The sequence below is a fragment of the Heptranchias perlo genome, chromosome 6 (genome assembly GCF_035084215.1).
Source record: "Heptranchias perlo isolate sHepPer1 chromosome 6, sHepPer1.hap1, whole genome shotgun sequence".
In the NCBI taxonomy this organism is placed as follows: domain Eukaryota; kingdom Metazoa; phylum Chordata; class Chondrichthyes; order Hexanchiformes; family Hexanchidae; genus Heptranchias; species Heptranchias perlo.
This window is the reverse complement of record NC_090330.1, coordinates 74996537-75018636: the sequence shown is the minus strand read 5'-3', so window position 1 is coordinate 75018636 and position 22100 is coordinate 74996537. Positions and strand designations below refer to the sequence as shown.

General features: G+C 43.6%; 1 long non-coding RNA gene across 1 annotated transcript in view; it reads left to right on the top strand.

The window, feature by feature from the left end:
* The window catches only part of LOC137322559 (uncharacterized), a 54748-nt gene extending 33048 nt beyond the window's left edge, over window positions 1-21700 (top strand). Inside the window, exons 2-3 of the long non-coding RNA XR_010963176.1 lie at window positions 15144-15314; window positions 21581-21700. This is a non-coding gene — a long non-coding RNA (uncharacterized lncRNA). The remainder of the gene's footprint in view (window positions 1-15143; window positions 15315-21580) is intronic.
* The last annotated feature ends 400 nt before the right edge of the window (window positions 21701-22100 follow it).

The following is a 22100-nucleotide window of genomic DNA, read 5'->3' as shown; positions in this document are numbered from 1 at the left end:
ATCTTTTAAATTAAAGCATCATACTATTGCCGGTTGTTGTATGTAACAGGCAATTTTAAAGCAAATGAAATGCTAGTGAACTATGCAAATTATTCTATCTCTTAAATTACAAAAAGCAAAGTCATCATTAATGAATAACTAATTATATTGGGAGAGGGAGTTAGAATTTTAGAACTGGGCATGGGAGAGACTCACTTGAGAGAGGTCTGCAAACCAACAGCATTTAATCTAACTGGTGCATGCAATTCTAAAGTTGTTAGCTTGGCAATGGCAAGGCCTCCACTGGTCTCCTTTGGCTTCATTCTCTGACTGTGAGAACTCTTAGTTTTGGTTTTTCACAATTTCACACCTGGATTTTCCAATTTCCTAATTAACTGGTGTCAAAGAGCTACATTGGCACTCAAAATGATTCACTTCATTGTTCTTAATATTTGCTCAAAAAGTAAAATGCAGTGTGACAACTGGAATATTTTCTTTTAAAATACTTCCGAGTCATATCATGTGATTTAAATAAGTGCACAAAAATCGGAAAAATATTAGTTTGTGCAGCTGATTAAGAAAGTCATTGCAGTCAGTGAGCTTGGCTCAGCCTCTGAGTCAGAAAGTGATGGGTTCAAGGACGTCAGCAGATAAGAGACAATTTCCCAGTTGGGTGTTCCCAGTGAGGAGAGTTACTTGCAGGAGGTCCATGAAGGGAAATCATGGGTCCACAGGCCATGATCTTCCATAATTAACTGAAAATCAGGGGCTCCAAACTATTCTTGACCAGTGCTGCCTGAAAACTTCTGCTCCTCACCGGGAGACACCTGATCAGGTTGATACTTACTGGTCAATGAGATCTGAGGGGGTCTTTCATTGTCAGAAGTGCTGTCCAATTGAGACGTTAAACCGACGTCCACTGGTTCCACTAGTTTAGGTGAGTGTTAAGGATCCCGTAGCACTGTTTAGAGCTGGGGGCAAACATTTCTCCCTCAAACAACAATAAAAACAGACCAACTGGCCATTCACCTCATTGCTGTCTGTGGGATTTATTGTCCACAACATGGCTACCACGTTTGTTTACATAACAACAGTCATCGCATTTCAAAGTTATTTACGGTGAAAATTGCTTTGAGGTATTTCTGAAAGATGTGATAAGGTGCTAATTAAATGCATATCTTTCTTTCATTAATCTGTACCTCTGCAGACTGATTACAAATAATGGAGGTAAGAATATTCTCACTGGCAAAATTGGGATCTAGTAGTTTAGTTCCCAATAGACATAAGTCAACAGCCTCAAGCTGTTCCAAGTTCAACAACTAAATTAGCAATCTTACCAATGGGATGTTGAGATGATGGGTCAATCTAAGGGCATGTGAATCTATTATTGGACAATATGCAATGGTCTGCCATGGGATGCTAAATTAAGTAAGGGGTAAAGGTTCCAACTGTGGCCTTCATCTTAATTTAGAAATCAAATATACAAACATGTTGGCCTAGATTTTCCACCCACCTGCACTGATTTTTCAGCGGATCTGGGGCGGGTGGAAAATTGCCCATCTCCAAAATTCTAATGAACCCGAGGCCAGAAGTCTCGCCCAGCCAGAGATAAAGCCCTATTCTGAGGAAGTGGAGAAGTCTAGATCCATATGACTATTTTCTTCCTTATCAGAATTTATCACACTGAGGAGTAAAAGAAAGAAGGGACTTAAGTTTATATCCTGAGGATATGACAAAGTGCTTCACAGGCAATGAAGTATAGTGTACTGTTGTAATGTAGCCATGATGTGGCGATGCCGGTGATGGACTGGGGTTGACAATTGTAAACAATTTTACAACACCAAGTTATAGTCCAACAATTTTATTTTAAATTCACAAGCTTTCGGAGGCTTCCTCCTTCCTCAGGTGGACAACATTCACCTGAGGAAGGAGGAAGCCTCCGAAAGCTTGTGAATTTAAAATAAAATTGCTGGACTATAACTTGGTGTTGTAAAATTGTTTACAGTTGTAATGTAGGGAAATGTGGCAGCCAAGGCACACAGAACAAAATTCCACGAAGCAGTGAGATAAATGAGTAGATCACCTGTTTTAGTGGTGTTAGTTAAGGGATAATTATTGGCCGGGGCACCAAGACAACTCCCTGCTCTTCTTCGAATAGTGTCATGAGATCTTTTAAGGCAGACAAGGCCTCATTTTAACATCTCATGTGAAAGACGGCGTGTCAGCCTACTTGAGTAAACTATGAGTAAATTTTAACATTCAGCACTTCCGGACATGTAAGTTCATATCGGGAATCTGAGCATGGAGCCGGCAATCTCGATTCACCACCTCCACAATTTCCCATCCATTAATTTCAATGCATGTAAGATCGATGGCCCACAAATTGATGGGTTACCTCAATTCCCGTCATGTGCTCTTGTTGTGTGAAACTTTGCTCTGTGTGCACTAAATTGTAAAATTCACCTCTAAATCTATCTCAGTCATTTTGATCTTCCCCATATCTGCCGTGTGAGAGTGTCCAGTGCTTAACTTGATGTAAACGGTCTGGATGTTCATTCATTTTTTTTATTGCATTGATATAACTTTTAAAAATGCATTAGAGGACATTTTCCTTATTTACCAGATTTACTAATGTTTTTCTTGATTATTCTCTGTGCTGTACGAGAAGATACAGAGCTTTTTCTGTCTGTGTCTGTAACTGCATCTTTTTGCCCTTTCCCATAACGCATCATTAACATTGGATACATTCCAAGAGTTCTGATACTATTTTAAAATAAATCAATATTATGATATGAATGAGTTGGCAATGCTGTCCAATCTTTGTTTGTTGCTCCTTGCAGCCCTACTCCTTAAAGCTTTAATTTATGTTTTGGTTAATTCATTAAGAACATCCTAGTTGAAGAGATAGTTGGATAGAAGCACAAAGTCTATTTCTGGCTACTACAACAAAATTGTTTATTGTAGTGGCTGTGAGACAATTTTTGGAGGTTTTACAATATTTTTCCTTTTCCTATTCCTTTTCAAACAAGCATAGGCTAATGACAACCTGGAAGAATTAGGATAATGCCCCAGAGGAGGTGACCATGTCTGGTCAGTCCCTCAAAGTCTCACTCTGGAACCATCTGTAAAAGAGGTTCAGTATGACCCGCTCTCTATATTTCCCTTTCTCTGTGGAGAACTTTGGCTTGGCAGATCCATGATAATTTGACCGGGATCAGGGACTCACTTGGAGGCGAATTAATGGTTGTAAACTCATTTTATGGCACAATATTTTATACCCTAAAGCTCTATAACTGGCACTCTGTCATTCATGTTTTTCTTCTATTTTTTGCTGAATTTGTGTCATCCTCAAAGTGCAGGATGTCAGTACAGGGAAATGGGACACTTTTCCTCTTTGGTGTCCAGTCTGAGCATCAAGCACTAAGTCAGACATGTCACAGGTTAGCTGCAGAGTAATGCTGCCTCTGCTTTGCCTCAACAAACTACCTCATCCCCATCTTCAGGGATTATTCTGACTATTCCTCCCTTCCCAACACCAGCTAGCCATAATTTTCCGATCAGCATTATTTTAACGGGAGCAGTACAATTGTCATAGTTCTCCTGCTTCCTTCACCCTCTTCAACTACCTAAGAAGAGGCTTGCCTTGTCCCGAATGTCATGGAGTTATTACCTATTCGTAAGCATCATAAAAGAGTTGGTAAACTCTGTCAATAAAGGGTTGTGGTAATATTTTGCTTTGACTATTTCCCTCAGTGAGTGAGAGGATTTATGTTGTGACTTGAGCAGTCATACTTGACTCTGCAGTTCATATAACTGTATTCTCTTCCCTGTTTTCTTAGCTGGGTATTAAAATAACACCCCTGCCCCCCAATTCTTGTGACTACAAATGGAATAAAAGTCAGTTGTCAATTATGAGAAAAACATCATTGTAAGTTGCCTGGTTTTAATGTGGAGACAATGGAAAAGCCACTTAATAGGGGAGAGAAAACGTGTCATAACATGGAGCTGGAACTGCAAACAACAGCCAGGATGTTGCCGGTGTCTATGTTCCCTTCCACACCATATCTGGTCTAGAGTTGTAAAGTACTATGAAATGTAAAGTGGAAAAAATGTGCTGTTACCCAGCACTGTAAATCCCTTGGAAAGCAAATAGGCTGTGTGTTCTACACCAGCACACCAAGGCACAGCACAAAGACTTAGAGTGTAGATACAGCAGAACAAATTCATGCCCTCGGTGCAGAGCTTTGCGGGCTGTGAGTGTATATTGTGAACTCAGGCGCAAAGCTCAGGGACTTGCTCACCTCCCCACACAATTTCTTGATATGTGCTGATGGAACACAAACCCCATGCTGGGAGCGCGAATTTGTAAAATCTACCCTACCCTTTGCTATCCTGTGGGAGCTCAGTTTGATTCCCCTATAGGTCTTGTCCTGAGTTGTCTAATGTACAGTGGCTAGTGCAGGATGGTAATTCTCTGATGGTCTATTTTTTTCTAGCATTAGGTTTTGAATAATTATTTTGTATATTAAAATTTTAAGCATAAACAGGCAGCACAAAACAGAGCATTAACTGTACCGGATGAATGAACGCATGCAAGTGTAACTTTTTTATTCTTAGAAGTAAATCTGCCCTTATCTGTTGATGAGGGTGGAGATCATGTCAATAGTGCCAACTGTCTGGTTGTATTTGTTCTGTAAGGAATATAAAATAGTACAAAATTTACCAGATACATTATAGACATATTTTAGTGGATCTCAGCTCTAATTTTATAATTGTTTGTCTCTGAAAGACAAAATGCGGGACAGGAAAGGAAAAGTCAATCTCAATCACAATGCTTTTGTCACATAGTCAGTCAGTCAGAGATGTCGAAATGACTACATTCCAGCTCCTAAGCAAAAATAAACTAGGAAAAGGAGTCATAACTTTAGATAATTTGCTGGATTGAGACAGAGCAAGCGTATATAATTCACACAAATTGCTTAATCTGCCAAAGTCTGGCAGTGAAGCACTTTGGAACTTCATGTTTATGGGAAGATTCATCAGTTTCCTGTACATAATCAGACAAAAGTACATTTCAGCATTCTGGAAACTTGGTAAATTATTGAGGAAATTAAAGAACCAAAGAAAGTACTTTCATTTATATAGCACCCTTCATCTACTCAGGAAGTCCCAAAGTGATGGAAGGCGTCGTCGATATTGCTATCAAGCAGTACTTACTCACCAATAACCTGCTCACTGATGCTCAGTTTGGGTTCCGCCAGGACCACTCGGCTCCAGACCTCATTACAGCCTTGGTCCAAACATGGACAAAAGGGCTGAATTCCAGAGGTGAGGTGAGAGTGACAGCCCTTGACATCAAGGCAGCATTTGACCGAGTGTGGCACTAAGGAGCCATAGTAAAATAGAAGTCAATGGGAATCAGGGGGAAAACTCTCCAGTGGCTGGAGTCCTACCTAGCACAAAGGAAGATGGTAGTGGTTGTTGGAGGCCAATCATCTCAGCCCCAGGGCACTGCTTCAGGAGTTCCTCAGGGCAGTGTCCTAGGCCCAACCATCTTCAGCTGCTTCATCAATGACCTTCCCTCCATCATATGGTCAGTAATGGGGATGTTCGCTGATGATTGCACAGTGTTCAGTTCCATTCGCAACCCCTCAAATAATGAAGCCGTCCGAGCCCGCATGCAGCAAGACCTGGACAACATCCAGGCTTGGGTTGATAAGTGGCAAGTAACATTCGCGCCAGACAAGTGCCAGGCAATGACCATCTCCAACAAGAGAGAGTCTAACCACCTCCCCTTGACATTCAACGGCATTACCATCGCCGAAGCCCCCACCATCAACATCCTGGGGGTCGCCATTGACCAGAAACTTAACTGGAACAGCCATATAAATACTGTGGCTACAAGAGCAGGTCAGAGGCTGGGTATTCTGCAGCGAGTGACTCACCTCCTGACTTCCCAAAGCCTTTCCACCATCTACAAGGCACAAGTCAGGAGTGTGATGGAATACTCTCCACTTGCCTGGATGAGTGCAGCTCCAACAACACTCAAGAAGCTCAACACCATCCAGGACAAAGCAGCCCACTTGATTGGCACCCCATCCACCACCCTACACATTCACTCCCTTCACCACTGGCGCACTGTGGCTGCAGTGTGTACCATCCACAGGATGCACTGCAGCAACTCGCCAAGGCTTCTTCGACAGCACCTCCCAAACCCGCAACCTCTACCACCTAGAAGGACAAGAGCAGCAGGTACATGGGAACAACACCACCTGCACGTTCCCCTCCAAGTCACACACCATTCCGGCTTGGAAATATATCGCCGTTCCTTCATCGTCGCTGGGTCAAAATCCTGGAACTCCCTTCCTAACAGCACTGTGGGAGAACCGTCACCACACGGACTGCAGCGGTTCAAGAAGGCGGCTCACCACCACCTTCTCAAGGGCAATTAGGGATGGGCAATAAATGCTCGCCTCGCCAGCGATGCCCACATCCCATGAATGAATAAAAAGAAAGTAACTACAGGCTCTCATAACAAGTGATGCACCTGACAGCCTCAGAAAAAATTCCTACCTTCAGGACGCAAGATGAAACTTTAGTTGTAACAAATGATAGGATTGCATAGTAGGCTGACACTTCAGATACTGAGGAAGTGCCACATTGTTGGAGGTTCCATCTTTTTGGTGAGACGTTAAACTGAGGCATCTGGCGTCTGTTCAGGTGGACATAAAAAATCCCATTGCAGTTTTTTGAAAAACAGCAGGGAGTTCTCCCAATGTCCTGGTTAACTTTCATCCCTAAACCAATACCATCAAAACATATTAACTGGTCATTTATTCATTGCTGTTTGTGGGGCCTTGCTGTGTGCATATTGGCTGCTACGTTCGCCTACAAAACAACAGTGACTGCATTTTACAAATATTTCATCGGCTGTGAAGCACTTTGGGATTTCCTGAGAACATGAAAGGCACTGTATAAATGCAAGCACTTTCGTTACCTTCCTCAAGAACTTGCCTAGATTGGAGACCCTGTCCTACCTTAACCTGAATGCCCCTTACTATCAGCTAGAATCAAGGTTTACATTGAGCACTGAATTGGCGAGAAGCCCTAGGAGAATTCTGCGAGTGATGAAAGGCATCTATCCAACCTCTCAAGCTGTTTCAAACAATGAGATGTGATCAAACTGTGGGAGGTACCAAGGCACTGGAGTGGAATGGTAGAGTAGAAAAGGAACCAAGATGGGAGCACTCCTGTTTCATTCCTATCTAAGGATGATCTTGTAGAACATGTATTAACCATATTTCAGTTGTGTCTAAAGCAGCCCAGGAATAGTACCACAGATTCGGAAGAGCTGTTCCTCCACTATTCTTAATATGAAGCTGGGTTATTGTTGTTTCACACAATCAAGCTCCCTTAAATAGGGTTTGGGAGTATAAACAGGGAACATTTAATGGGAGGGGAAATCATCTAATTATATCATACAGAAGAGTGTAAAGCACAGAAAGAGAATCAGCTTTGTAGATCTTGTGTAATCTGGGAATGTAGGTATTTAAACACACTGCTGGTCTACTTGAAGGGAACAGACTCTTTAACTCTCTCTGGGTGTTAAGAGCCATGATCGTTGCCCTGGACAGAGAATAAGAATGTTCAATACCTGGCCAATATTAGGAAGTGTTAGTACTGGACTAGAGACACAAATGAGAGCATTAATTGCATCAAGCAAAATCTCGTTCTGTCCAACTATTGTTTGCGTACCACCTATATCATCCGACTGCATTGGGTAAAGGTTCAGCTGCTATGGCAAACAAAGGTTGAATAGCAGGCAATCTTATTGCATGCTTAAAAATGTCGACTGAGGCAGTTAATACCATTAGTTATTACAGAGAAATGGAGTAAAGAAAAAGTATTAATTGAGATATCTCAAAAAATCCCTAATCCCTTAAGAACACTCCATTTACCCAATTCAACTTTCTTCTTTGGTCCTTTAAAATTTTCCTCTAATTCCTTCCACCTCCAATCCATTCCCTCCAAGGTGCAGGCTGACTCAATCTGTGGAAGAGATGGGAAGGAATTTTTTGAACTCCGTCAACACGATCGATTAACAGGGCAAAGTGGTTGTCTGCAGATCTTCTTATCTTCCACCAAATCCCAGGAATTTAAAAAACGGAAGGATCTTACTGAGGCCCAAGAAAGGTTCAGCTGCCCGAATGCTGATCACTGAAGTTAAAAATATACAGCATAAAACCTGGCGGCCTAAATTTCCAATTGGCGTTATTCTAGGGCTGGTGGTAATACCATCGATATTGATGAAGGTCAAGAAAGAGGTCCAGTTACTATCTTAGGTAAATTGTCTCTTTCTCTTGACTTAACTTCTCATGTGCAGCCCCCTCCCCTCCCTCCCCTCCCTCCCCCTCCTCGCCCCACAATTGATGATTGTGCCTTCAGCCGCCTAGACTCTCTAAACCCCTCTGTCTCACCACCTCTCTCTCCTCCTTCAAGAGCCTCTTTAAAACTCATCTTTTTGGCCAAGCTGCTGGTTCCTCCTCCTAAAATCTTCTTTGGCTTGGCCGATAAATTTCTTCCAATAAAGCTTCTGTGAAGCAGTTTGCACATTTCTTTATATTGTGTCAGTCGTGGCTCAGTAGTGACACTCTCACCTCTGAGTCAGAAAGTTGTGGGTTCAAGCCCCGCTCCAGAGACATAAAATCTAGGCTGACATTACCTGTGCAGTACTGAGCGAGTGCTGCACTGTCAGAGGTGCCATCCTTCGTATGCGACATTAAACCAAGGCACCGTTTGCCCTCTAAGGTGGACGTAAAGATCCCATGGCACTATTTCAAAGAGGAGCATGGGAGTTCTCCCTAGTGTCCTGGTCAACATTTATCCCTCAACCAACACCTAAAACAGATTATCTGGTCATTATCTCATTGCTGTGTGCAAATTGGCTGCTGTGTTTCCTAGACTACAACAGTGACTACACTTCAAAAGTACTTCATTGGCTGTAAAGCGCTTTGAGACATCATGAAAGGCGCACTATAAAAATGCAAGTTCTTTTAAGTTCTTAAAGACGCTATATAATGTTATTGTGCTCCTTAGCTGGAATTTTTTTTAAAAATAAACTTAATAAAAATAAATACATTTAGAATCTCCAGCCATTTACCATCAGTAAAGCATGATGCAATATGGTGCACTTTCTTGCAATGGTGCCTTTGGGTCTTTCAGGCCCAGTGTGAGTGTTTCTTTATAGTTGGATGACCCATTCTGCATCTCTGGTATCCCAAAGATATAGGGGGATCAATTTTAAACTAACCCATCTGTTGGGAAATTGTTGAGATTGGGCGGAATGCTGCTTTTACACCCTGCCCGATTGTGAAGAGTGATATTGGGCGGGGTGTAAATCCAGCATTCTACGTGGTCCAGTGGGTTTCCCAGCTGGTGAGTTACAGTTTGTTACAACGAGATCAGTCTTCTAAATGGCTGAGGTGAGCAGTCAGAAATTCATGTTTGAGAGTTCCTTTCTTTGCTCATTAAAATTAGCTATCTTCCAGCTGAGAAAGACATTCCTTATCTGTTTGAATGCAAGGGGTGGACTAGTGGCTATCTTCCTGTGCTTGGAACATATCTTTCCCAATGGTACTTCAGTGATCTGCCAACTCCAACTCCAAAGTGTGGCCAGGAGAAGGAGTAGAACAATACCAGGAGATTCCTTGGCAGCAATGGCTCTTCAGTGGGGTTGGTATCTCAGGGGTTCACCACTGGTGCAGTCTTTTGCTTGATAGAGTTACAAAACAAAGCAGCAACTGTTGATACTTCCTTTCACATCATGGCCATGGAGATATTGTGGAACTAGCCGTGAGAAGAGTATTGCAGCCAGAGTTTGGTATAGGTTTAAAGATTGACAGAAATCAATGTTTGGGAACTGATAGTGGTCACCAAAGAATCTATTGGTCTTGCAGCCAGATGCACATATTCCTGGAAGTTCTTCCAGTACACACAAATTCCGATGAAGAAATCAACATTGAATTTTTCTGCTGTCGTAAGCAACTAAGATGTGGAGATGCCGGTGATGGACTGGGGTTGACAATTGTAAACAATTTTACGACACCAAGTTATAGTCCAGCAATTTTATTTTAAATTCACAAGCTTTCGGAGGCTACCTCCTTCCTCTTTCCACATCGTTCACCTGAGGAAGGAGGAAGCCTCCTAATCTTAATATTTACCACTGGAACACATGAATGGGAGAAGACCATTCAATTAGATCATGACTGATATGTAACTCATCCCCATTTACCTGCCTTTGATCCATATGCATTGAGACCCTTACCTAAACAATGCATCAACCTCAGTTTTGAAAATTTCAATTGAGAGAGTTCCAGATTTCTACGTCCCTTTGTGTGAAGAAGTGCTACCTGATTTCACTACTGAATGGCCTGGTTCTGATTTTAAGATTATTTCCCCTTGTTCTGGATTTTTTTTATTCGTTCATGGGATGTGGGCATCGCTGGCGAGGCTAGCATTTATTGCCCATCCCTAATTGCCCTTGAGAAGGTGGTGGTGAGCTGCCTTCTTGAACCGCTGCAGTCCGTGTGGTGAAGGTTCTCCCACAGTGCTGTTAGGAAGGGAGTTCCAGAATTTTGACCCAGCGACGATGAAGGAACGGCGATATATTTCCAAGTCAGAATGGTGTGTGACTTGGAGGGGAACGTGCAGGTGGTGTTGTTCCCACGTGCCTGCTGCTCTTGTCCTTCTAGGTGGTAGAGGTCGCGGGTTTGGGAGGTGCTGTCGAAGAAGCCTTGGCGAGTTGCTGCAGTGCATCCTGTGGATGGGACACACTGCAGCCACAGTGCGCCAGTGGTGAAGGGAGTGAATGTTTAGGGTGGTGGATGGGGTACCAATCAAGTGGGCTGCTTTGTCCTGGATGGTGTCGAGCTTCTTGAGTGTTGTTGGAGCTGCACTCATCCAGGCAAGTGGAGAGTATTCCATCACACTCCTGACTTGTGCCTTGTTGATGGTGGAAAGGCTTTGGGGAGTCAGGAGGTGAGTCACTCGCCGCAGAATACCCAGCCTCTGACCTGCTCTTGTAGCCACAGTATTTATATGGCTGGTCCAGTTAAGTTTCTGGTCAATGGTGACCCCCCAGGATGTTGATGGTGGGGGATTCGGCGATGCTAATGCCGTTGAATGTCAAGGGGAGGTAGTTAGATTCTCTCTTGTTGGAGATGGTCATTGCCTGGCACTTGTCTGGCGCGAATGTTACTTGCCACTTATCAGCCCAAGCCTGGATGTTGTCCAGGTCTTCCTGCATGCGGGCTCGGACAGCTTCATTATTTGAGGGGTTGCGAATAGAACTGAACACTGTGCAATCATCAGCGAACATCCCCATTTCTGACCTTATGATGGAGGGAAGTCATTGATGAAGCAGCTGAAGATGGTTGGGCCTAGGACACTGCCCTGAGGAACTCCTGCAGCAATGCCCTGGGGCTGAGAAGATTGGCCTCCAACAACCACTACCATCTTCCTTTGTGCTAGGTATGACTCCAGTCACTGGAGAGTTTTCCCCCTGATTCCCATTGACTTCAATTTTACTAGGGCTCCTTGGTGCCACACTCGGTCAAATGCTGCCTTGATGTCAAGGGCAGTCACTCTCACCCCACCTCTGGAATTCAGCTCTTTTGTCCGTGTTTGGACCAAGGCTGTAATGAGGTCTGGAGCTGAGTGGTCCTGGCGGAACCCAAACTGAGCATTGGTGAGCAGGTTATTGGTGAGTAAATGCCGCTTGATAGCACTGTCGACGACACCTTCCATCACTTTGCTGATGATTGAGAGTAGACTGATGGGGTGGTAATTGGCCGGATTGGATTTGTCCTGCTTTTTGTGGACAGGACATACCTGGGCAATTTTCCACATTGTCGGGTAGATGCCAGTGTTGTAGCTGTACTGGAACAGCTTGGCCAGAGGCGCAGCTTGTTCTGTGGCACATTCTTCAGCACTACAGCCGGGATGTTGTCGGGGCCCATAGCCTTTGCTGTATCCAGTGCACTCAGCCATTTCTTGATATCACGTGGAGTGAATCGAATTGGCTGAAAACTGGCTTCTGTGATGGTGGGGATATCGGGAGGAGGCTAAGATGGATCATCCACTCGGCACTTCTGGCTGAAGATGGTTGCAAATGCTTCAGCCTTGTCTTTTGCACTCACGTGCTGGACTCCACCATCATTGAGGATGGGCATGTTTGCAGAGCCTTTTCCTCCCGTTATGTTGTTTAATTGTCCACCACCATTCACAACTGGATGTAGCAGGACTGCAGAGCTTTGATCTGATCGGTTGGTTGTGGAATCGCTTAGATCTGTCTGTAGATGTTGCTGCCACTGTTTAGCATGCATGTAGTCCTGAGTTGTAGCTTCACCAGGTTGACACCTCATTTTTAGGTGCACCTGGTGCTGCTCCTGGCATGCTCTTCTACACTCCTCATTGAAGCACGGTTCATCCCCTGGCTTGTTGGTAATGGTAGAGTGAGGAATATGCCGGGCCATGAGGTTACAGATTGTGCTGGAATACAATTCTGCTGCTGCTGATGGCCCACAGCGCCTCATGGATGCGGATGCCCAGTTTTGAGCTGCTGGATCTGTTCTGAATCTATCCCATTTAGTGCCACACAACACGTTGGATGGTGTCCTCATTACGAAGACAGGACTTCGTCTCCACGAGGACTGTGCGGTGGTCACTCCTACCAATACTGTCATGGACAGATGCATCTGTGACAGGTAAATTGGTGAGGACGAGGTCAAGTAAGTTTTTCCCTCGTGTTGGTTCACTCACCACCTGCCACAGGCCCAGTCTGGCAGTTATGTCCTTCAGGACTCGGCCAGCTCGGTCAGTATTGGTGCTACCGAGCCACTCTTGGTGATGGACATTGATGTCCCCCACCCAGAGTACATTCTGAGCCCTTGCTACCCTCAGTGCTTCCTCCAAGTGGTGCTCAACATGGAGGAGGACTGATTCATCTGCTGATGGAGGCCCGTAGGCGGTAATCAGCAGGAGGTTTCCTTGCCCATGTGTGACCTGATGCCATGAGATTTCATGGGGTCCAGAGTCAATGTTGAGGACTCCAAGGCCACTTCCTCCTGACTGTATATCACTGTATTGCCACCTCTGGTTGGTCTGTCCTGCCAGTGGGACAGGACATACCCAGGGATGGTGATGGAATGGTCTGGGACGTTGGCTGAAAGGTGTGATTCTTTGAATATGGCTGTGTCAGGCTGTTGCTTGACTAGTCTGTGGGACAGCTCTCCCAATTTTGGCACAAGTCCCCAGATGTTAGTGAGGAGAACTTTTCAGGGGTTGGTTTGCCTTTGTCGTGTCCGGTGCCTCGTAGTCCAGTTTTATTCTTATTATGATTTTTTTTAAAGCGAGATTTTACAACTGAGTGGCTTGCTCGGCCATTTCAGAGGGCAATTAAGAATCAACCACATTGCTGTCTGGAGTCACATATAGGCCAGACCGGGTAAGGACGGCAGGTTTCCGTCCCTAAATGACATTAGTGAACCAGATGGGTTTTTACGACAATCCGGTAGTTTCATGGCCACCATTACTGATATTAGTATTTTAATTCCAGATTTTACTTAATTAATTGAATTTAATTGATTGAATTTAAATTCCCCAGCTGCCGTGGCGGGATTTGAACTCATGACTCCGGATTATTAGTCCAGGCCTCTGTATTAACATAACCACTATGCTACCGTACTGTGGATTTCCCCACCAGAGGAAATAATTTTTCTTTATCATTTTAAACACCTCGATTAGATCACCCCTCAATCTTCCATACTCAAGGGAATACAAGCTAAATTTATGGCACCGGTCTGTATAAATTAACCCCTTAACCCCCAGAATCATTCTGGTGTATCTGAGCGGCTCCCGCTCCAAGGCCAATATATCCTTCCTGAGATGCGATGTCCAGAACTGAGCGCAATTCTCCAGATGGAATCTGACCAAGGCTCTGTACAACTGAAGCATCACTTTGTATAAGAACATAAGAAAAATAAGTATTGGATTCAGGAGTAGGCCATATGGCCCCTCGAACTTGCTCCGCCATTCAATAAGATCATGGCTGATCTCCTACCTCAGATTCACTTTCCCGCCCTATCTCCCTATTCCATGATTCCCTTAGTGTCCAAATATCCATCGATCTCAGTCTTGAATATACTCAACGACTGAGCATCCACAACCCTCTGGGGTAGAGAATTCTGAAAATTCACAACCCTCTGAGTGAAGAAATTTTTCCTCACCTCGGTCCTAAGCGGTTGACCCCTTATTTTGAGACTATGACCTCTAGTTCTAGACTCTCTAGCCCAGGGGAAACAGCCTCTCAGCATCTACCTTGTCCAGCCCTCTAAGAATTTTATACGTTTCAATGAGATCACCTCTCATTTTTCTAAACTCCAGAGGATTTCGGCCCATTATACTCAATCTCTCCTCAAAGGACAACTTTCTCATCCCAGGAATCAATCTAGTATTCCAGCCCCCTTGAGATAAAGAAGAGATACGGCAGAGATTCTAAAAGACCAACACAAGTGACCTGATGGGAAAAAACATTGGTTAAGCCATCGACTTTGTCACAGAGTGATAGCTCACAGATTCCTGCTCACATCACAGAGAAGTGAGTTCTAACTTCAATAGCTGGTGCAACACCAAGCATAGGAAAGCATGTACCTTCAAGAAGGGGTTAAATGTTAGAGTGCACCTTCCAACAGCCGGTTAGAAAGTGTAATTGTGGAGAGGTCTGTGAGCTGGCTGACAGACTCCCATTTCAGGAAAGGTTGCCCAGTGCAGATATCCTTAAGAGGACAATGGAGGATATGCAAGTCGGGAAAATAATAAATGTGAAATAAATGAAAAATAAGCAGTTTTTGTCCTTGTAATTATTGTTTATTATAATCGACAATTCTTCCTAAAATACAATTCAGAAAAAATGCAGTTAAAGTTAATAGGAAACATCTTTCTAAACCTTCAAGTTCCTTTTTTCTGATATTTAAAAAAAATCTGTTGTTTTAAAACTGAATCGTCAGCAGGAACATTTCAGGTTGCAAGATGCTTCCGATTAGCTGACCTTGTAAGCTAATAAATTCATCCTCTATTTTCCTTTGCTGCCAATTTATGGCATACAGGAAACCAATTGTGCACAACAACTGCCTTCCTGTACTCAACATCTAAATGGAGCCAAATGGATTTGGTGATGGAGACACACAGCAGAACCTTACAGTCCCTTTGTAATAGTGCTGATCACAGCAAGGACTCCATTTATTGTTAAGGGAGAAAGGGAAGACGTTCAGACAACGGTAAGAAAAGAACACTGCAGTTATTGACTTTCCAGTGTGGCCACCTTCTTGCACTGTACTGGAGATTTTTTTTAATTGGGATTCAATATTATAAAACATAGCTCTGTCTTTAACTGGTTTACACATAAATCTCAAATACTGATTTAAAGAAAAGTTCTCAGCATTGTTAAATCCTCAAAGGCTAGATTGTTATTTAAATTAAATCTAATTGAAAATATCAGACTTCATGAAAAACAGCAATATATTTTCAATATACTAGCTGGCTTTTAACTGTGGTACAATTGTGATATTACCTGTTTAAAAATAATTATTAGATGATTTGTTTATCCAGTGATTTTTTAAATGTATTCTAAAAACCAGAACTTGCCTACTAGAACCTGGATATGATTACAAGGCCACACAGCCTTGCATTATTTAAATTATGATCACATAGAGGAAAGATTTTGTGATTTGACACTTTCTTGGTGCATCGTGTCCTTTACAACATCTTTCAAAGGGAATAACAAGAACTTTGGTACCCTCAAACATGCTGCATTAAATAAGAGATATTTTAGATAGAAATAGTAATATGTGGAAACACAAGCCACTTTCACTCAGCTTACGTTCCCACTGCCTTTCAGTTTAGCTTGTCACTGATTGGTGAGCTTGAAAGACAAGAGGTTAACCTCTTAGTCAAGTTGCTGTGAATTCCCAAGAGATAAGAAACATTTCCCATGTATTATTGCTAAGTGTGTTTATGAGAAACTACATGAATTACTCATCCAGCAATGACTAACATTGTGCCCATTCTAGGGACCACTATTTATTTTCCAGCAAATAGCTTGAACTGTGGGTATCTGGAAGGCTGCCCACTTTCAGAACTCAAAGCTGGTACCTCATTTGTGGAAGATAAACATACAAACTCTATGCTTTCGATACACAAAGCTGATCGAATGCATTTATAATACAAGCAATTTTTGACTAACTCGCCATAGAAATTTACAACACAGGAGGCAGTCATTCGGCCCATCATATCTGTGCCGGCTCTTTGCTAAAGCAATCCCAAACTAATCCCACTGCCCTGCTCTCTCCTCATTGCTCTGTACCTTTCGCTGCTTTAAATATTTATCTACTCCTCCCTTCAAAAGATGCAATGGTCTCTACCTCCAGCACTCCCTGAGGCAAAACATTCCATGCACCAACAACACTCTGCACAAAAAAAATTCTCCTAAACTCGCTCCTCACCCACTCAGTGGCAATTTTAAATTGATGGTCCCTCATCACTGACTTTTCAATCAGAGAACATAGTCTTTCTTGTTAATTGTATGATTTGTATCATTTGGTTTTAATTGTATTCGGGTGGTGGGTATCGGTTGGGGACTCTCTTGTATCCTTTTTATAGGAGAACTTATCTAGGGTCTGGTGTGTGTGCAAGAAGAAACTCTGTGAATAAAGGCTTGGAAGCAACTAAAGACCAGGCTCTGGTATTCTATCCTTCACCACATGGCTATCCAGTTTTAACATTTCTAGATTTTATCCTATCGAAACGCTTTATAATTTTATAAACCTCTATTAGCTCTCCTCTTAACCTTCTCTGTTCTAGTGGAAATAGTCTTTGTATATTATCCACCTTCTCATAAGTACAGTGGGCGCTGAATTGGGCCGTGTAACGTCCATTGTTTCGGCGCTACACGGCCTCTCCAACATCCAAGATGGCGTCTTGGATGCGCACGCATGTTTCCTGCGTGACGTGCGCCAGAAGGCATTTTGGTGTAGGAGTTTGCACAGGCGCAGATAAGGAACGCTGGAATCATGTAAAGTAGGGAGAAAATGGCTTCAATCAATGTGCAATGCTGATTTAAAGTGATACACAGCATTTTGGGACTTAACGCTCAACTCAACACAGTCTTAACCCTGACCATCTGAACGTGTCTTAGAGAGCCTGGAGGATCCCCTCACCAGTGCTATTTAAAGGGACCATGCAGGATTTACAGGTTAGTGGCTGGATTATTGCTTCTGGCTGCCGAGACATTTGTAACTGTTTTTGGAGGTCACGTAGACTTCAATACTAGGACATGGGGACATAGCCTAACATTTAGAGCCAGGACGTGCAGGAGTGAAGTTAGGAGATGCTTCTACACGCAAAGGGTGGGAGATGTCTGGAACACTCTTCTGCAGATGGCAGTTGATGCTAGCTCACTTGTGAATGTTAAATCTGAGATTGATAGATTTCTGTGAACCAAGGGTATTAAGGGATATGGGGCTAAGATGGGTATATGCAGTTAGGTCACTGGTCCACCATGATCTCATTGAATGGTGGAACAGGCTCGAGGGGCTAAATGCCACGCCACTTTCTGCCTCTTGATATGTGCCTGGGTGATGTGCCTGTCATGGTTGAATAGCTGCCAGTGTGTGTGGCCTGTGAGTTGTGGGTGGGCAGCTTGAAACAGTGGTAATATATAAGGATGAGCAAAAGCATCTGATTGGAAGAGTTGAGTACTGATGGAAAGAGTTTATTGATATGTGGGGGATGGGGGGTCGTAGTGCGTTATGCAGTTGTTAGGAGATGCCACTTGACAGTTGACCTCACTCACCTTGACCACTCATGTCAAAGCATTGAACTTCTTCCTGCACTGCATCCATGTTCATGATGTTGTGCGCCTGGCATTGACTTCGTCCCCCGCTGCCTCCCACTGCCTTTTGAGTATATGTCTGGAGGGCCTCTGGTGCCCCCCCCACCCCCCCACTCTGTGGATATAGGATGTCCCTCCTTCTGTCCACCTCTTGCACCAAGGTCTCTCGTGCATCAGCAGAGAACCTTGGTGCATGCACTCTCACAGGCCTGGTACCAACTCAGATCAGCAGATTGGTGAGGTCTGGCGTGCAGATTGGAGGATGTGGGATTTAGTAGTGTGCAATCTTTATTCAATGTTTTAACATAACTCATCAGTGTGTAAACATAGGGATGGGATCTGCATTTGTGTTTTACATGTGCGATTTCTGATCTCTATTCAGATTCCATGCAGACAGTAGACTGTTATTTTCAGCAAATAACAGGTACAAGCTACCTTTAAGAGATTTCTAAGGAACATCCTCCCTTTAAGAGATTGAGCTCCCTCTGGTGGTGGAAAGTGCAAATTGCATTGATTCCACGTGCCAGGCCTGGAAAGGAACATCGATTGCAGTTAAATGCTCCCTTGGGTCCAAACTTGCGTCTTGCCTGCCCAGGGTCCGTCGGGCGCAGGGTGTTAGCCATCGACCAGAACAGACCCTTATCCAATTTTTTCCCCAGTGTCTCATCCTGGTGTTCATGCTAGTACATCTATGCTGTACGCTCTCTATGGCTTTATTGTTTTTTCTATAATGGGGCATCCAAAATTGCACAATGATTCTAGCTGGAACCATTGCCCTCTACAAATTTATCATGACCTCTTTGCTCTTGTACTCTATACCCCTATTTATAAAACCTAAATTGATGCTGGCCTTTTTTTATGGCATTATCTACCTGCATTCACCTTAGTTTAAGAGCTATTTGCTTTAAAGATGCTTAAAATAGACTTTGTACAAGACATATACCAACAACAACAACTTGTATTTATATAGCACCTTTAATATAGGAAAACATCCCAATGCGCTGCACAGGAGTGTAATCAGACAGAAATTGACATTGAGCCAAAGAAGGAAATATTAGGACGGGTGACTAAAAGCTTGTTTTTTTAATTCAATCTGGGGATATGGGCATTGCTGACAAGGCCAGCATTTACTATCCATCCCTAGTTGCCCTTGAGAAGGTGATGGTAAGCTTTTCTCTTGAACCGCTGCAGTCCATGTGGTGAAGGTGCTCCCACTGTGCTGCTAGATAGGGGGGTTCCAGGATTTTGACCCAGCAACAATAAACAGTTCACAGGGCTAGCTAGTAGGTGACCATGTTGGCTGTTAAAAAGATTAGCATGCCAGCGTGAAAGATAATTTTACTTAAAAAAAAGAGAATATCTTTGATTTCTTGGAGAAGTAATGGTGGTACGGGGTGGGGGGAGGGGAACACAGGGTGATAACAACGTTGCTTTATTCCCAAATGTCTGCAGATTTACCCTCTTCTCCTTTAACACAGCTCCCTCCTTCTCCCCTACTCTGCCCATGCCACCATTATGGGTTGGTCATTCGTTCAATCCACTCCTGCCCTCGAGAACTTCCAACTCATCTCTCTCCTTACTTTTAAAAATCTCCTCAAAATTCTTCTCTTGTGACTTGTCCTTCTCCCTGTCCAATCCTTTGCACTTGCTGCTTTTCCTCTCTTGTTCAGCAGCCACCATTTTGTCTTTCTAATGCTGAATGATGTCTTCCTGCACAAAAGAAAACCCAAGCTGTTGTCATATATGAAAATTACATTGAAGATTACAATGCCATAAATAAAGGTTCAATTTTGCCCACTGTCAATCCATTCTTATCTTTAGAGTCTTGCCTTAAAGCATTTAAGCATAAATCTTCTGCTCCTTAAAATGAACAGATAGAAAATCATGGGTTGAGACTGTACAATTTCCCGATGGGCGCTGCAGGCATATGCCAGGAATGCAGAAGGTTAGAATCTGGTGAACTATTAGTGAGTTTACTAACTTATATAAGTCTTTAATAAATGTAACTTTCCAGAACCAAACAAAAGTTACCTCATAAAATGTTCAAAAGTTCCTTATTTATGTGATTTCCATTTTTTTTGCAATCTATTCTCTATAAACAATTTGTTTTCTTTTCTAATAGTCAACAGAGAAACCACAATCACAGGTGCTTGTGTTTAGGCATGTTCCGGTTCACAGGTGTTGTCTGTTGTTAAGAAATACAAATGAATGCTAGACTGGCCTGAAATAAAAGCTTTGACAATTCACTCTCCAGTTTCTTTCAAAATCTTTTTGGGGGGAGGGGGGGAAATGATCAAATAAACTCACAGAATGAGACACCTCCTTTGACCTTTCAGCTACCTGTTAATGTACAGATTGCCTGCTGGGAAATTCTGTAAACTGCATATGCTCAGAACAGTTGAAAGTTACCTCCAGCGACTATGAGGTAAATGTATCCAATTGAAGCCCAAGGTTTTGAAAGAGGCTGAGGCCTTGAAGTAAAAAAAACAAAAGACAATTTCATGGATTTATTTAAACATGTTATTGTGAAAAATGTAACTTTTTCAATTGTTTTATTTTGTTTAAAATCTTATTTTGGCTATCATTTCAGTCACTGAGAGAATAAAGTAGGGGATGAAATGTTTTTAAAGACAAAGCATTTTGAGTGATTTGATTTGTTCATCAACAAAGAGAGGCAACAGGAAAATAAGATGGGAAGGTGAGGAATGCTCCATCTTGCCTCATCATCCCATTAACAGACCTGCGCCTGTCGTAGGCACAGGCCACGGTGCAACCCTGATGCAACCCATCATCAGATCTGCACCTGTTGTAGGCACAGGCAACTGTCTCTGCTCCCCTGCCTCTGGAGAAGCCCTGGAAATCCTAGGGCAATGTAAAGGGACTGGAGGCCCAGTGCAATCATTTTTTACCCCCAACTTTTTCCTGACCTTGGTGCCCAGAGAATGAGCATACCCCTGAAGTGAAGGCCAGGAAAATCAGTTTAGTTAATGACTAAAATTATATTACAGTTTTGATGGTACTTGTTCTTTTAGGAAACAACAATGATTTGTCGGTTGGAGGAAATGTGATAGGGAGCTAAAATATGGATTATCTATGTGTCCAGTCATTCATTACTGCCCCTCATTCAGTTGATTTTATTTGTGCACATAATAATATTAATGACATAAAATCAGTCTGCAAATCTGTGATTTCCCAAATGCACTCCCAACAAGTGCCATTTCCTGCCTGGAGTGCTGGAATGTGGAATCATACCACTAATTCCCTCTTTAATAGAAACTTTATTTCAATAGCCAATTGTAGCAGCACATTCCGTTGTGTCAACTGTGACCCAGTGGTAATAATCTTGCATCTCCCACACTCCGTCCTCCACATCACCTCCACCACCACACAACCCCTTCTGCACTGCCACCACAACGCTCTCGCATCACTCCTCACATCCACTCACCTATCATCCTCACCGTGCCTGCACGTACTCACCGCCCCTGTCCCCATTCGAACACTACCACACACCCCAATCCCCATACAATGTCATGGCCATGTGGCACACGCACCCTCCCATCCATGTCCCTCACGCTCAACCCACCCACACCAATGCTTGCAGTGTCTCACCATGCAAGCATCACTCAATCACGCCTCTGTGTTTTTCTTTGACAGGAGAAGAGATGCAAGAACGCCCGGGAGAGGGCTCGGACCGGAGGGGGCCTGCCACACCAGGTGGTGCTAACAGACACGGAGCAGGAGGCATTAGAGCTCAGCCACACGCTGGAGTGCCTGTCCGTGGCGGATGGCGAGGCTGGGGCTGCAGAAACGGCCGGTGACAGAAAGCTGACACTCAGCACTCACAATAGCGAATGATCTTAGCATCACTTGGCATCTGCTGCACCTCAACATCTGTCCACATGCCTAATATTGCTTTCTGTTCTCTTGCAGGGCCATCTGCGAGCGCTGTGACCGTGGAGGGCGATTCCTCAGAGGACCTGCCGGTCTCTGAGGGTCCATCGTCACATCTGAGCCATGCATCCACCAGCGCAGATACACAAACCTCGGTGGGTCCCCGTCCTCACTTAGTTGGGCTTGCACATGATGAGTCACCACGCACATGTGAGCATGAGCAGACCCTGGTGGCAGGGGCAGCCGTGGAGAGTTCGCGTCGGTGGGAGCACTCTTCTCCAGG